At 41.0% G+C, this 15,970-nt stretch overlaps 4 non-coding genes across 4 annotated transcripts; all 4 read left to right on the top strand.

Annotated features, from left to right (window-relative positions):
* The first annotated feature begins 8,222 nt into the window (after nt 1-8,222).
* Nucleotides 8,223-8,294, top strand: TRNAE-CUC. The gene has a single exon. It is a non-coding gene; the product is annotated as a tRNA-Glu (tRNA).
* Nucleotides 8,295-9,381: 1,087 nt separating this feature from the next.
* TRNAG-UCC lies at nt 9,382-9,453 on the top strand. Its single transcript has one exon. It is a non-coding gene; the product is annotated as a tRNA-Gly (tRNA).
* Nucleotides 9,454-10,200: 747 nt separating this feature from the next.
* TRNAH-GUG lies at nt 10,201-10,272 on the top strand. The gene has a single exon. It is a non-coding gene; the product is annotated as a tRNA-His (tRNA).
* Nucleotides 10,273-11,265: 993 nt separating this feature from the next.
* Nucleotides 11,266-11,338, top strand: TRNAK-CUU. Its single transcript has one exon. It is a non-coding gene; the product is annotated as a tRNA-Lys (tRNA).
* The last annotated feature ends 4,632 nt before the right edge of the window (nt 11,339-15,970 follow it).

Genomic DNA, 15,970 nt, shown 5'->3' with positions numbered 1-15,970 from the left:
CAGGATTTTTTTGTTGTTAATACTCCCTGTGCAATTGCGCATGTGGCTTAAGTTGAGAACCGTTAGTCTAAAGGGATGAAGAAGACAAGTCAGTCCCGTGTAGACAGGAATTTCTGTGGGCAGTAGGAAGAGTTGAGATTGATGCCATCTGGCATTGTGTGGGAAAATCTGATGTCACAAAGGGGCTAAGAGATTCTGTGGATCTTATAAGTGTATTTTATTTGTTAGAGAGAGAGAGTGAGCACAAGCAAGGGGAGTGGGAAGCAGAGGGAGACCCAGGCTCCCTGCTGAGCAAAGAATCCTATGTGGGACTCCATCCCAGGACTGTGGGATCATGACCTGAGCCAGAGGCAGACACTTAACCAACTGAGCCACCCAGGTGTCCTAATCCTATGGATCTTAAAGCTCCAAGTAAAAGACAATCTCAAACAATTTGGAGAGGAGCTATGAATTCTACTGTCAGCTTTGCTACTGATGTGCAGCAGAGTTCCCAGAGTTTCTTCACTCCCTCTGGTGAAATTAACTGCATTTTGTCTCATTCAGTTCTAGTTTTGTTTGTGTGTAAAATCTTTCTACTCTTTAATTACTTTGTTCTTTCTCTATAAAATTTTAATTGTAGTAAAATACACATACTATAAAATTTACTATCTTCACCATTTTAAAGTGTACAGTTCGGTAGTTTTAAGTATATTCACATTGTGCAATGAAATCTCCAGAACTCTTTATCTTGCAAAACTGAAACTCTGTACTCATTAAATGTAAACTTTTCCTTTTGAGGTAATTATAGCTTTATATGCAATTGTAATGATACAGAGAGATCCCATGTACCCTTTACACAGTTTCTCCCAATGGTAACCCCCTGGGAAATGTGGAGGCCAAGAAAAACAAGACTGTACCCACCTTGAGTCTAGCCCTGACATAAGTACAGCCATCTTGACAAAGCAAAAGCTGGCCCCTTGCCCCCCCTCTCCACTTGCTCCCCTCCCCTCGGTAGTATGTGTGAACAAATAGTTAACTTGCAGAAATCACAATCCTGCAAGACAGGAGTCTTCCTCAGTTTACAAATGTCCCAGTGCTAAATCTCACTAACAAGGACACTTGAGAGGAGGAATGTGACATTCTATCAGGAAACTCTCAACTGTCTTCATGTTAGTGCCTCACTAGAGGAAAAACGGCCTTGGCTTGATAATAACCAGGCCTCCAATATCCTGACAGTCTTCTTTACCCTGATAGCCCTTCTGAATATCCCCTTTGTCCTCACCCACCCCCGAGTCCACACCTACTCTGCCTTTAAAAACTCTGACTATAGTCTGGTTTAGGGTCCAAGTCTCTACTCCGCTGCGTTGGGTATACTTGGGCCCAAGCTTAAGCTTGTAAAAATAAACCCTCATGTGATTGCATCGGTGTTGGCTCCTTGGTGGTCTCTCAGCTGCGAAAACTCAGGCGTAACAGGAAACTATAGCGCGATATTGCAATCAAGATAGGTTACTCCATCACAAGGATCCCTCATGTTGCCATGCCTACTTCCCTCCCATCTCCATCCCTACCTTAAAATTAGTAAAAGCTCATCTTCTCCATTTCTGTAATTTTTGTCATTTTAAGAATGCTATATAGGGGCAACTGGGTGGCTCAGTTAAGCATCTGCCTTCAACTCAGGTCATGATCCCGGGGTCTTGGGATCAAGTCCTGTGTCAGGCTCCCTGGAATCTGCTTCTCCTTCTCCTGCTCCCCCTACTTGTGTTCCCTCTCTGGCTATCTCTGTCAAATAAATAAATATAGTCTTAAAAAAAGAAGAAGAATGTTATATAAGCAATCATATAGTGTGTAACCTTTCAGGATTAGTTTTTTTTTTTTTTTAAGATTTTATTTGACAGAGATCACAAGTAGGCAGAGAGAGGGGAGAAAGCAGGCTCCCTGCTGAGCAGAGAGCCCAATGTGGGGGTCGATCCCAGAAGCCTGGGATCATGACCCAAGCCAAAGGCAGAGGCTTTAACCCACTGCACCACCCCTTCAGGATGTTTTTTGTTTAATAAACTGCCAAACTGTTTTCCAGGGTGACTTGCACTGTTTTACATTACCAAAAGCAATGGATGAGTGATCCAGTTTCTCTGCATTTTCTGCATTCTCACCATTAGATAGTTCTTTTAAAAAAAATTTTAGCCATTCTGATAGGTATGTAGTGGTATCTAATTGTGATTTCAATTTGTATTTCCCTAGTGGCTAATGATGTTGGACATCTTTCATGTGCTTATTTGCTCTCTGTATATCCTCCTTGGTGAAATGTCCCTTCATGTCTTTTGACATTTTCTCATCAGACTGGGTTTTTTTACTGTTGAGTTTGAGAGTTTTTTAATATATTCTAGGTAATGGTCCTCTGTTGTGTATGTGGTTTACAAACATTTCCTCCCAATCACTGCTTGTCTTTTCATCCTCATAGGAGGGTCTTTTGCAAAAAAAAAAAAAAAAAGGATTTAATTTTGAAGAAGTCTACTTTATCAGTTTTTCCCTTTTATGGATCATGCTTCTGGTGTCAAATCTTTGACTAGCCCTAGCTCATGAAGAGCTTTTTTTTTTCTTCCTAAAAGTTCTACACTTCACGTTTAAGTTGTTGATCCACTTTGAGTCAGTTCTTATATAAGGTGTGAAACTAAAGTTGAGAGATTTTTTGGTTTTTTGTTTTTTTGACCAATGGATGTCCAATTTCTTCAGCAAGGTATACTGAAAAAGCTATTCTTTCTTCATTTAATTGCTTCTGTACCTTTGTAAAAAAAAAAAAAAGAAAAAAAGTCAGTTTGGCATATTTGGTCTATTGTTGGGTTCTTTATTCTGTTTCATTGGTCTGTACATTTATTCTTCTGCCAATACCACACCATCCTGACACTGTAGTCTTATAAGTCTTAAAAATGAGTAAGCTGATTCTACCCAGTTAATTTTTTTTTTCAAAACTTTAATTTATCTTTTAAAAAATGTTTTTATTAACATATGTATTATTTGTTTCAGGGGCACAGGTCTATGAATCATCAGTCTTACACAATTCACAGCACTCACCATAGCTCATACAATTCACAGCACTCACCATAGCTCATACCCACCATACTGTCCATAACCCAGCCACCTTATCCCTCCCACCCCATCCCACTCAATTCTTCTTTTTCAAACTTCATTTTACTCATTCTAGCTCCTTTGCCTTTCCATTTAGCTTTTAGAATAATTTTGTCTATATCCACAAAAAATCTTGCTACGATTTCTCCTTCACTGTTTTAACTGTATAAATACACATAGAACATAAAGTCCACAATTTTAATCATTCCAAAGTGTACAGTTCAATAACATATAATACATTCAAAATTTTTTGCACCAGTCACCACTATCAAGTTCCAGAATGTTTTCATCTCCCCAAAAAAGAAACTCTGTACCCATTATTCAGTCATTCCCCAACATCTGGCAATGACCAGTCTGCTTCCCGTCTCTGTGGATTTGCCTGTTCTGGACATTTCATGTAAATGGAGTCATACAATATGTGATCTTTTGTGTCTGTTTTCTTTCTTTTAAGCATAACGTTTTCAAGGTGCATCCATACTGTATCATACCACTATGATACCATAGCTGGTATCAGTACCTCATTTCTTTTTATGTCCAAACAATAAGCCGCTGTATTTATATACCATAGTTGTTTATCTGTGACTTTATTGACATTTGGGTGGTTTCTACTTGGGCTACTGTTAATGGCATGCTGCTATGAATGTACATGGATAGGATTTCTTTTGAGTATCTGTTTTCAGTGCTTTGTGGTATAATGTACCTAGGAGTGGAATTATTGGGTCATATATACTACGTTTAACTTTCTGAGGAACTGCCAAACTGTTTTCCACAGCAGCTGAAACATTTTACATTCCCACCAGCAAAGTATAAGTGTTCCAATTTCTCCTCATCCTCATCAGTACTTGTTATTTTCCGTAACTGTAGCCAGCCTCAAAGTGTGAAATGATATCTTATTGCGGTATAGGCTTGCATTTCCCTAATGACCAATGACATCGAGAATCTTTTCATATGCTTGCTGGTTGTTTTGAGTATCTTCTTTGGAGATGTTCTCTTCCTTTGCTCATTTGAAAACTGGGCTGTTTGTCTTGTTGTTGAAATGTATTATTCCCTTTACTCTTGAAGAGTATTTTCCCTGCATATAAGAATCTCGGTGGACAGTCTTTTCTTTCAGTGTTTGAAAAATTTTGTGCCCCTTCTTCTGCCCTCCACGATTTCCAATGAGAAATCTGCCATTGATTTTCCCCCTACAAGTAAGGTGTCATTTTTCACTGCTTTCAGTATTTTTATGTTTTTAGCTTTCAGTAGTTTGACTATGATGTGTCCTGGCATGAATTTGTTTGGGTTTATCCTCTTTGGGGTTTGCTCAGCTTCTTGAACACATAGGTTTTATCCCTCTGCCAAACTTGGGGAATTTCCAGCCACTATTTCTTTTTGTACTTTTTTCTGTCCTGTTCTTTTTTTCTTCTCCTCCTGGATATCCAATGATATCACAGATCTGTTGTTATAATCCCACAAGTCCCTGAGACTCTGCCTTTTTTAAAAAAATTTTATTTATCCACTGTCCATGTTGAGTACTTTTGTCTTCTAGTTCACAGATTTTCCACTGCCCCCTCCATTCTGCTACTGAACCCATCCACTGAGATGGTTTGGTTTGGTTTGGTTATTGTTATTTTTTAGTTCTAAAATTTCCGTTTAGCTGTTGTTGTTGTCATCGTCATTGTTGTTGTTCTTCTTTTTTTTTTAGTTCTTCTTTTTCTTCTATTTCTTTGCTTCTATGTCTTTGCTGAAACTTAATTTCTCCATTGGGACTTTCTAATTTTTTCATTTGTTTCAAGCATGTTTGTGATTGCTTGTTGAAACATTTTCATGATGACTGCTTTAAAATCTTTTTTTTTTTTTTAAAGATTTTATTTATTTATTTGACAGAGAGAGATCACAAGTAGGCAGAGAGGCAGGCAGAGAGAGAGAGGAGGAAGCAGGCTCCCTGCTGAGCAGAGAACCCGATGCTGGGCTCCATTCTTGGACCCTGGGATCATGACCTGAGCCGAAAGCAGAGGCTTTAACCCACTGAGCCACCCAGGCACCCCATGCTTTAAAATCTTTGTCAGAGAATTCTAGTATCTGTCATCTAGGTGTGGTCTGTTTTCATTCAGTTGAAGACCTTTCTCATTGGTATGATGAGTGCTATTTTTATTAAAACCTGGACATTTTGAACTCTGGATCCTATTTAAAACTTCTTAGTTGGCTTTCTCCACTACTACTGTGGCAGTGAAAGTAAATGGGAGTATCTTATTACAGCCAAGTAGGTGTAGGCTTCCAGTTTCCCCACTCAGCTTCTACTGACACCTGAGGGGTGGGGCTTCTCATTACTGCTTAGGTGAGGGCAGGGGTTATTAGGCTTTCACTGATACCAACCTGCCTGGGAGAAGTAGGAAGGTCTTTTTACTCCTTCCCACATGGTCTCCACTAATAGTAGGGATAGGGGCGGGGTCACCTTGATATCACTGGGTGTTGGTGAAACTGCTCTTTACCACCTCTCCTCTAGAACTAATCCAGCAGAGAAGGGAAGGAACAACTCCTAAAAGGCCTGGTGAAGGTGGATGTCTAGGCATCCCATTCAACCATTACTAGTGTGTGTTGGAGTGAGCAACAGTTCTTTCTCTGGTGTTTGGCTGGAGCGGAGTGCTTATTATCTAGAAGTTTTCTATTTTCCTAGGCTGCCTCTTTCCTGGTCCTTTGGCTAGAAAGAACAGGCTTGCTTTTGTTTTGTTTTGTTTTGTTTTTTCCTTTGGCTGTCCCCACTGGCATTTCCAGGTTGCTGGCTTCTTCAGCACCACATCTGGGATTTGTGAGACAAAAAGAAAACCCCAGGAAATCACCAATGTGTGGCTCCTTAGGTTCTTTAGGCCCCTAGCTGGTCTGCCTCCTTTTCTCCACCTTTTCAAGTCTCTTATGTTTGTTTTATGTGCAGTGTCCAAGCTTTTTAGTTGTATTAGCAGGAGGAATAGGGAAAAGTACAAGTACTCAATCTTCCCTGATCCATATTCTTTTATTCACTTGTTTATTTGGTTTTCTATTTGATTGTGAGCTATTTAAAAAAAAAAAAGTTTATTTAATTAATCTCCATACCCAATGTTTGAGCTCAAACTCAACAACCCCAGGATCAAGAATTGCATGCTCTTCTGACTGAACTAGGCAAGTGCCCCCTGATTATGAGTTCATTAAGTATATTTTGTGACTTCAATGCCTAGTCTGGCATATGATCTACAAATGTATGGAAAAAGGAAAAAAGAAAACAGAAGATGGAGTGAAGTGAAGGAATTGTACTCCTCCCCCATCTTCCCTCAGGGTGCGATGCCAGAAGAGGAGGAGGCTTAATCCTGTCCTGAATGATGAGGCCTCTCCTGTTTTGTTTTGTTTTGTTTTAAGATTTTTTTATTAGACAGATAGAGATCACAAGTAGGCAGAGAGAAAGGAAGAAGCAGGTACCCTGCTGAGCAGAGAGCCCGATGTGGGGCTCGATTCCAGGACTCTGGGACCATGACCTGAGCCAAAGGCACAGGCTTTAACCCAATGAGCCACCCAGGTGCCCCCTCTCCTGGTAGTTTGATGTTGAGAAGGGTGACTAGCTCCCAGAGCTTGTACTTTCTTTCCTAGGTTCTCATGTGTTGCCAAAAATTACCAGCAGGTGACAGAAAAATAGATGACAATGGGCTGTTATTGACTGAAATATAAGGTTGATTTCCTCTGATATAGAGGAATAAATTCTACTATCCTACCCACCCCAATTTGGAATTGGTATACAATTCCAAAATGCTGAAAGTTAGTTACTTTTTTTCCATCCTTGGGGTACAGATTGTGGTTCAGTGGAACAGAGCTGGAGTAAAAGGAAATGGCCTCTGTTAATCTCCATGGTGACATGTGACAATGGGATTACTGGTTTTTGTGAAAATAACCATCTGGCATTTAGTAACAAATTTCTGGCATTTAAACCCACAGGAAGGTGGAGATTGGAAGTCAGAGGAGGATTTATACTTTTCTTAAACAATATTTTAACATTAATACTTTAAAAGCAAAGCAAAAGAACATAAAACCCCACAAATTCCCCATGTCCTATTATCCATTCTTCTGTTAAGCCCTGCTGATATGCACACATCATTAGTGATTCATATTTAAATTCACTTTATCATTATCGAAAGTATTTTTTGATGTTAATGTGGAGGGGGACTGCTTTTAAAAATTTCGGTTTGAACTCGTCAAAGTTAGTAACATTGGATCTTCTGATTAAAAAAAAAAAAAAAAAAAAAAAAAAAAAGCCTGAGTGGAGGCTTTTGTTTCATTCTTGTTTTTCTCAATTTTTTATTTAAAAAATTTTTACAAAAAACTCGAAAGAATAAAATAATGAGCACTCAATTACCCCTCATGTAGATTGTCAGTATTTTGTTACATTTGTTTTTTCTCATATAGTCAAAAAAAGTTAATTTGCATACACTGATGGGTATGGTTTTTAATGTTCCTTCAGTGGAAGCATGCACCCCATTTCTTTTTTCCTTCTTACTCCCACTCTCCTTTCTTCATATTAAAAAACTGAAAAGCTCCATACCTCTGCCCTTCTCTTAGTCTCCCACCAGAGTTAAGCTCAGGTTCTGCTGACCACCAAGGACCGGTAGGCCCAGGGACTTTCACGTGACTGCAGTATTTGTTTTGGCCAGCAGAATTTGGTCTAAGTTCATAGACGAAAAAAAGCTGCCATAGGATCAGGATCTCCAAGCGTTGGTCACACGACGACCTTTATATTTCTTAAGGAAAAGTTTCTGTTCACCTGGGCAAAGCTCCAGCTAAAGGTCGTTACTTTTCTCCTGATCACAGTTCAGGAAAACAGGGCAACTACGTGAAGCTGAGAGCTTCTTTTCTGTCTCCGTCTCCTCCTGTTACTTAACTCTGGTCTTGGGGACTGTGATGGTGCGTTTCTGATCATCCCTCAGCTCTGGGAGCCAGGCTTCCGGGTTCTTTCGCGGGTTTACTAACTTCAAAAAAGAAACAAAGGAGTCAATTCCACCTGACAAAGGCCCAGTTTTCAGGAATCTCAAAACCCAAGGCAGTTGGAACGATATACAGAAATTTAGGTAGAAACATACACTTAGAATCATATAATTTCTATCAGAAGGCTTTTTCCAACCTCCCTGGTGGTCTAGTGGTTAGGATTCGGCGCTCTCACCGCCGCGGCCCGGGTTCGATTCCCGGTCAGGGAAGAGTCATTTTAAAGTGGTGTTTTTTTTTTTTTTTTTTTTTTTTTTTATAACTATTCCACAGAATCCTTTTAATGATTAACATTGTTTCTCCTAGTCAGTTACCCGACTCGCCAAAGCTGAAATACAGGAAGTGCAGAAATATACAAAGTGAAAATTGTTCTCCGACCTATTAACTCCGATGTCCAGTTAAAAAAAAAACAATTGGAATTATGCTATTCATACTATTTTATTTCCAGCTATTTTTAAAGTTAATATATTTCCAACACTTGTCAATGGAAATAAACGCTCTTCACTAACATGATATTTTCTTTCAATTTAATTTAGTTCTTGAAAAGGGTAGTGTATTTATTTACATGGTTTAGGATTCAAATATGCAAAGGCTGTAACTGACAAACTTAATTTTTATCTCTGCCATCTATTTTCCCTCTAATAAGGCAACCAATGTTACATTTCATATCTTATGCAAACGCAAGTACATGCACACATACTTATATATTTAAATATACTCCTCCTTGCACAAATGATAGCAATCTATACACGTTTTTTGGTACACTTTGCCTTTTTTACTTAACAATGTATTTTAGAAATATATTAGATTATCCATCAAGTTTAGACATGAAGAGTTTCCTCATTCTTCCTTATGGCACATAGTATTCTACTGTATTGATATTCCATAATTAATTGAACCAACTTCTTTTCGATAGACAGTTATTTCTAATCCTTTGCTACTACAAACAATGCCGCCATAAACAATCTACCTTACTGTATTTACCTTAATGCATCTGCCCTATGAAAGTACTCTGAAATGCCTAATGAGTCCATCAGGGGAGACTTAACTTCCTAACTGGATTTGAGACACCTCCTTCAAACCACAATTGAAAAAATTAGAACTGATTTTTAAAACCTGTGAATCAATAAGAAACTACCATAGAATTTTTAATATAACCATAGGAGAAATCATAGAGCGCTGTCTTGTTTGGCTGGGTGTTAGAAATCTCTCTTAATGTGAATGACAGATAAAGAATTGCGTGACCAGAACTAGGCAGTTACTCCTCATAGGAAAAACAATCAAGAGTAAAAGAGGTCTGCGTTGGTGGTATAGTGGTGAGCATAGCTGCCTTCCAAGCAGTTGACCCGGGTTCGATTCCCGGCCAACGCATTATCCCTTTAATTTTCTCCCCCGAAACTTTTAAGTAGTTCAATTCAGTAAACCACCAGGGAAGGAAAGGTTTTTGAGACTCTCAGTTCCGTGGTGAATCTATCTTAAAAGAGACCCTCTGGGGTTTTCCTAGCTGCAACGCCGAGCCAAGCCCCTGTGCTGGGTTCGGGCGCTGGCCTCGCACCAGTATATAACTATCCTTTTGGGGTCTTTAGGGCATTTTTTGGGGGGGTGGGGGTCTGAAATAAAGGCTGCTCGGATTTGATTTTCTAAATCCTCGGATGCGGCTCTGGTTTACTGAGGAATCAGAGTAAGGACGTCAGTACAAATCCCGCAGTTCCCGGAGAGATCCCTGTCACTTGGAACGGTGTCTAGCAAAAAGAAACGTAAAAGAGGGCCTTCGACCAGCTCCGCTTCTATCCGGGCTCCACCGCTCCAGGGACAGAAACCTCAATTCCAGGGTACAAGCTGGAAATGGAAGGAAAAGCGGCATGAGGAGGGGCGATCCTCGATGGTCCCAGCCGCAGCCCGCTGCCCAGCCGAAGGGCGATGCTGGCGCCTGAAGGCGGGATTTAGCCCAGAACCGGATTCAGGGGTCAAGACTTCGAGGTTGTGGAGTGGAAAAGTTTGGTGTTTTGATTGCTGCAGATCACTTGAACGGGGCAAATAAAACGGCAGCATAGGGTTCGTATTCCTATTCCAAAAGGCATAAAATAAAACCCCGTTGCGTCGCCTGGCAAGTGGCGCGCCGTGATCGTATAGTGGTTAGTACTCTGCGTTGTGGCCGCAGCAACCTCGGTTCGAATCCGAGTCACGGCATATGGTGTGTCTGGGGTGGCCAGTTTTTTTTTTCTTTCTTTCTTTTTTTAAATTAATATACAAAATCTTTTAAAGGGCTTGAAAAAAGCTTAATTTTCTCTTCGTTCAAAGCTCCTCGCAGAAGTGCTGTTCACAAACTGATTTTTCAGTTTGTTCAGCTCCTTACCCCACTCGCCCTCCCCCCCCACCCCCCAAAAACAACCTAAGCGGCTCTGGCACGCGCACACTTCAGGGCGGTCTGGGGAGTATCGGAGCTGCCACCAAGGCTGCAAAGGTGAGAACCCTTTGATTCTGACTCTGGAACTCACCGCTTGTACCGTACATTGGAGAAATGAAAGTTGGGAGAGCGGAATGAAATCCCCTGGGGCTCTGACTCTCATCTGACTTGAAATCTCGCTAGGACGTTTACACGTAACAAATAGGGTCTTTTACTTAGGCCACACAAAATTTTAGTATTTAAAAACAAATTCGTGCTGCCAGTGACACGTCCCTCAGCCACGCTTCCTCCCACCACCGTGGTTGTCACGGTTTAGGAAAAGAAGAACACACGGGGCGCCTGGGTGGCTGAGTGAATTAAGCCTCTCTGCCTTCAGGAAAAGAAGGAAGCAGGGGCTGGAGCACCAAGCCCCCAGGCAAGCCCCCAGGCCCCTACCTGCTCCCCCGGCTGTTTGCGACTCTCATCCGGGTTCCCTTGCGCTCTTTAGTCTCCTCCTCAGCAGTCGGCATGCCAGACACCGGGCTAACAAAATGATCCGATCCATGCGGACTTTGCGGAAACACGGAGGTTTTAGGACTCCACATTCTCCGTTCTCTGGAAGGCTGCCTGGCCCCACGCAGTCCCCGCCACTCTCTCGGAGCCAGTCTTAGTAGTAAAAAGCTACTATCATGTTCAAAATCCCAAGATCTCTTTCATTGTCACTAGTGTGTATCTAGACTATATAGGCTGTCTCTTGAAAGAAATGATACCTCTAAGAGAAGGGCCGGGCTATGGGCGCCCGGCTAGCTCAGTCGGTAGAGCATGAGACTCTTAATCTCAGGGTCGTGGGTTCGAGCCCCACGTTGGGCGTGCAGATGTTTTTCTCTTGAGTTTCTATGAAATCTTTAGGCAACCAACAACTGTAAATCTGTAACTAGCCACTGCGGCCGCTTTTGTTTTTAAACTTCGGTAACAACTTCCAGAACATCTTCTATTCGCTCCAAATTGAACACAAGTTAATCCGAACCGGGGACCCTGGGTCCCGGACCTACCAACTGAGGGGCGGGAGGAGCTTCTCCCGGGGGGAAGGTGACAGCTCCGAGTCCTGATCCGTGGGGTCCCCCTCCGCCCTACCGAGAAGACGCCTTAGGACCAGAAGGGACCGGATGGAAACACTCTATTCTGCTTGGTGGGGTTTTTTGAAGGACCTTCTTAGCTAGTTAAAATGTTCTTCGCTAGGTGCCAAGGAGCATCTGTTTTTGCTTTTCAGGTTTTGAAGCGTTCACCAGCCGCAAACGGCTATAAAATACAACTCATTTACTAAGATCCCGGAGGCAGGGTGGAAAGGAGAGTGCCCTGGAAAAGGATCTGGGGCGGCGGAGGAGGGACTGTGAAGAGCCGCAGGCGTGGGCGGGGCGTGGGCGAGGCGCAGGCGCGAGCTTGCAGGGTGGGAGTCCCCGCCGCTCTCCGCTGGATGCATGGGGCGGTGTCTGGGCTGCCTGCTGCGCTGCGCCCACCGGTTTTGAGGTAGTTATTGATCCAATGGAGAACTTGATTCTGCTGGGGAAAGCCTGAACTTTTTGCTCTGTAATTGTCTCGTCCGAGTCTCCTTTCAGTGCTGGAATGGGTGGTCTGGCTTAAGTTGTTTTTCAAGGCGAGTGGCAGCCAAGTTTGGCACAGGTCTAGAGGCTTCTCCTCAAGGGCGAAGACACTTAACTCCTCATGCAAGTTGTCCGCCTCTCTTCCCTAAGGATCCTTTAACAGTCCTTTTTTTTTTTTTTTTTTCAAAGTTTGTAAATATGCTTCAGCCTCCCACCAACCCTCTCCCAGATGATCAATACATTAGGCCAGTTATTCTCAAGTGTAGTGCCAGGACAAACATGAGCTTCACCTGGAAACTTGTGAGATATGCAGATTCTCAAGCCCCACGTCAGACCTGCGGAATCAGAAACCATGTGCTGGCCCCAAAACCTGTGACTTAAGCTGTGTAGGTGATTTAGGTAAATGGCCAAGTTCAGGGACCACTGCATCAGGACCTCCTTCCCTGTCAACCAAGATATATTATGTTCTTGGCTGGGAGACTCAATGTCACAAAGATAACATCTCTCCTTAATTTGCTGTCTGAAGATAACATGGTTTTCATAAGAATATCGAAATGTTTTTTAGAATTCAAACTGGACAATATAATTTTAAAGTTTAAATGGAAAAGTAACAAGCAGAAATACACAGGGAGGGGCGCCTGGGTGGCTCGGTTGTTAAGCATCTGCTTTTGGCTCAGGTCATGATCTTGGGGTCCTGGGATCCAGCCCAACTTCTGGCCCTGCTGGGTGGGGAGCCTGCTTCTCCCTCTCCTGCTCCCCCTGCTTGTGTTCTCTCTCTTGCTGGCTCTATCAAATAACTAAATAAAAATCTCAAAAATAAAGAAACGAAATACTCGAAGAAGATCTTTTTCAAGGAAATTCTTTCTTTTAAAGAGAGCAATAGGAAGGACCAATCCTATGAAAAATTATAGTAATTAAGATAGTAAGGTATCATGCATGAGTCAACAGTAATAAATGGCACAAGAATCCAGATATATACCAAAATACATAAAGAAATGTAATACATTAGAAAGAGGGTCTTGAACCAGTAATTCTAATGAGCAGTTTTGAATAAATAGGTGTCTAGGGAAAAATAATGGTCAGTGAATACCATGCTCTTTACATAAGGGTATATTCTAAATCAATCAAAGATTTAAATAACAATAAAGAGGAACATAAAAGTTCTTGTGGAAATAGGAAACAATTATTATCTTGGTGTGTATGTGAAAAAAGGTGTTCTACAACATAAACTCTCAAGTCGTGAGAGAAAGTATCAATGAATCTGACTACGTGAATCAAGTGATATCTGGCTAAGTCAAGTCCAAACACAACAAATTTGAGAAAATATTTGCAATTCACATTGTGTTAAAAATCCTCCATTTTAATTTCTCCTCACTGCCCTAATTGTGAACTCATACCCCAAAACAACTGAAACCCCTTGATAACAAACCCAACACCTACATTCACAGAACACACATATATACAAAAGGCTAATTTCCCTAATATTTACAAACTACAAACCAATAATAAGCCAACAACCCTCCCCAAAAAGCAAACATATAAAGAATAGAAAATACACATTTCTATTGCTCATAAGGAAAGATAGTCAACATTCAAGGTTGCTATTAACAAAAGCAATGCAATTTGAAACAACACTGAATTAACACTTTTGACCTATAAGAAATGCTGTAATTTTTAAAAGTCTAGCATGTTGGAGAGGTTAAATATGAAAGGGTGAGTTGGTCCAAGTTCTGTAGGGTGCCCTTTTAACAACATCTATCAATAATTAAACTTTTTATTTACTTTTTTAAATCCACATTTAGAAATTTATCCCATTATCCCCACACATGTGAAATTAAGCATATTCAAGGTTATTTACAGAGCATTTTTCATTCAGTGATTAAAACTGGAAACCTCTCTAAATTTCCACCATTTGGGGGTGGGTAACTAAATATACAACTATACAATGAAATACGGTTCAGCCAGCTGTAAAAAGAATGAGGAAGCTCCTGATACTCCAATATGGTTTGACTGAAAAGAAATGGTATATTTTGCAGCTCCTCCCATCAGGATGTGGAACTTATTTGTCCACTGGTCTGTTATATAGGACTGGCTCTGTGACTTGCTTTGGCCAATGTTGGTGCCTTAGCAAACCCGAGGAAAAGCGCAGGCTTGGAAAATGCACATTGGGGCTTAACCTTCTTTTGCTGCACTTGGAATCCTGAGGCCATAATCTGAAGACCCTCAAGCTGGTCTGCTGGACAGATCATAAGGAGAAAAAGATCCATCCAGGTCTTCTAGTCAATTCAGCTGTGCCCCAGACAGGTGACTGAACCATCCTACACCAACCAGCCCCAAATGAGCTGGCCCGGAAGAGAAAAACTTCCAACTCACAGAAGCCCTAAAAAATAATAAATTATTCTTATTTTAAGTCAGTAAGTTTGGGATGGTTTGTTATATAGCAAAAGCTAACTTAAATTCACTGAGACATAGATCAAGTGAAGATTCCAAAGGAACAGTCTTATAATGTGCAATCATTTGTATCAAAGTGGTAATGGTGATTCCAAGAGATAGACACTTTTACTTATATATACATAAACATCTCTGGAGTGATACACAAGAAATCCAATCTCCCCCACTGAAAGGGTCCATTAAGTGCCCAGTGGAGTGGGTAAAAATAGATTAGCTTCAAAACAGTAGGGACAAAGAGGAGGTCCTGTAAGCTTTTGGGAAGGGGAGTGAGACAACAGTTTAATGTCAACAGCCAAGAATTAGAATGGCATCTGCCAAAATCAATAAAGAAACAAGAGCACTGAATGACACACTGGACCAGATGGACCTCACAGATATATACAGAACATTCCACCCTAAAACAACGGAATACTCATTCTTCTCAAGTGCACATGGAACCTTCTCAAGAATAGACCACATACTGGGTCAGAAATCAGGACTCAACCAATACCAAAAGACAGATTATTCCCTGCATATTCTCAGATCACAATGCTTGAGCTCAATCACAAGGAAAAGTTCTGAAGGAACTCAAACACCTGGAAGCTAAAGACCACTTTGCTTATGAATGCTTGGATCAACCAGAAGATCAAAGAAGAACTGAAACAATTCATGGAAACCAATGAGAATGAAGACACTTCGGTCCAAAACCTATGGAATACAGCAAAGGCGATCCTAAGGGGGAAATACATAGCCACCCAAGCCTCCCTCAAAAAAATGGAAAAATCCAGAACACAGCAGCTGTCTCTACACCTTTAAGAACTGGAGAATCAACAACAAATCAAACCAACTCCACATATAAGAAGGGAAATAATCAAGATTAGAGCTGAGATCATTCATGGTAGAAACCAGAGATACAGTAGAACGTATCAATGAAAACTAGAAGCTGGTTTCTTGAAAGAATCAGTAAGATCGATAAACCATTGGCCACACTCATCCAAAAGAAAAGAGAGAAAGCCCAAATTCATTAAATTATGAATGAAAAGGGAGACATCACAACTAACACCAAGGAAGTAGAAACAATCATCAGAAGTTATTATCAACAGTTATATACCAATAAGCTAAGCAACCTAGATGAAATGGATGCATTCCTGGAAAACTATAAACTCCCAAAATTGAACGAGGAAGAAATTGACAACTTGAATAGACTGATATCTAGTAATGAGATTGAAGCGGTGATCAAAAACCTCCCAAAACAAAAAACCTCCCAGGACCTGATGGATTCCCTGGGGAATTGTACCAAACCTTCAAAGAAGAAATAACACCTATTCTCCTGAAGCTGTTTCAAAAAATTGAAGCAGAAAGAAAACTTCCAGACTCTTTCTATGAAGCCAGCATTACCTGATCCCCAAACCAGGCAAAGACCCTACCAAAAAGGAGATTTTCAGACCAATATCACTGATGAATATGGATG

The sequence above is a fragment of the Mustela erminea genome, chromosome 10 (assembly GCF_009829155.1).
Source record: "Mustela erminea isolate mMusErm1 chromosome 10, mMusErm1.Pri, whole genome shotgun sequence".
Taxonomy (NCBI): domain Eukaryota; kingdom Metazoa; phylum Chordata; class Mammalia; order Carnivora; family Mustelidae; genus Mustela; species Mustela erminea.
Note: the sequence above shows the minus strand (reverse complement) of the source record. Positions and strands in the feature narration are given on the sequence as shown.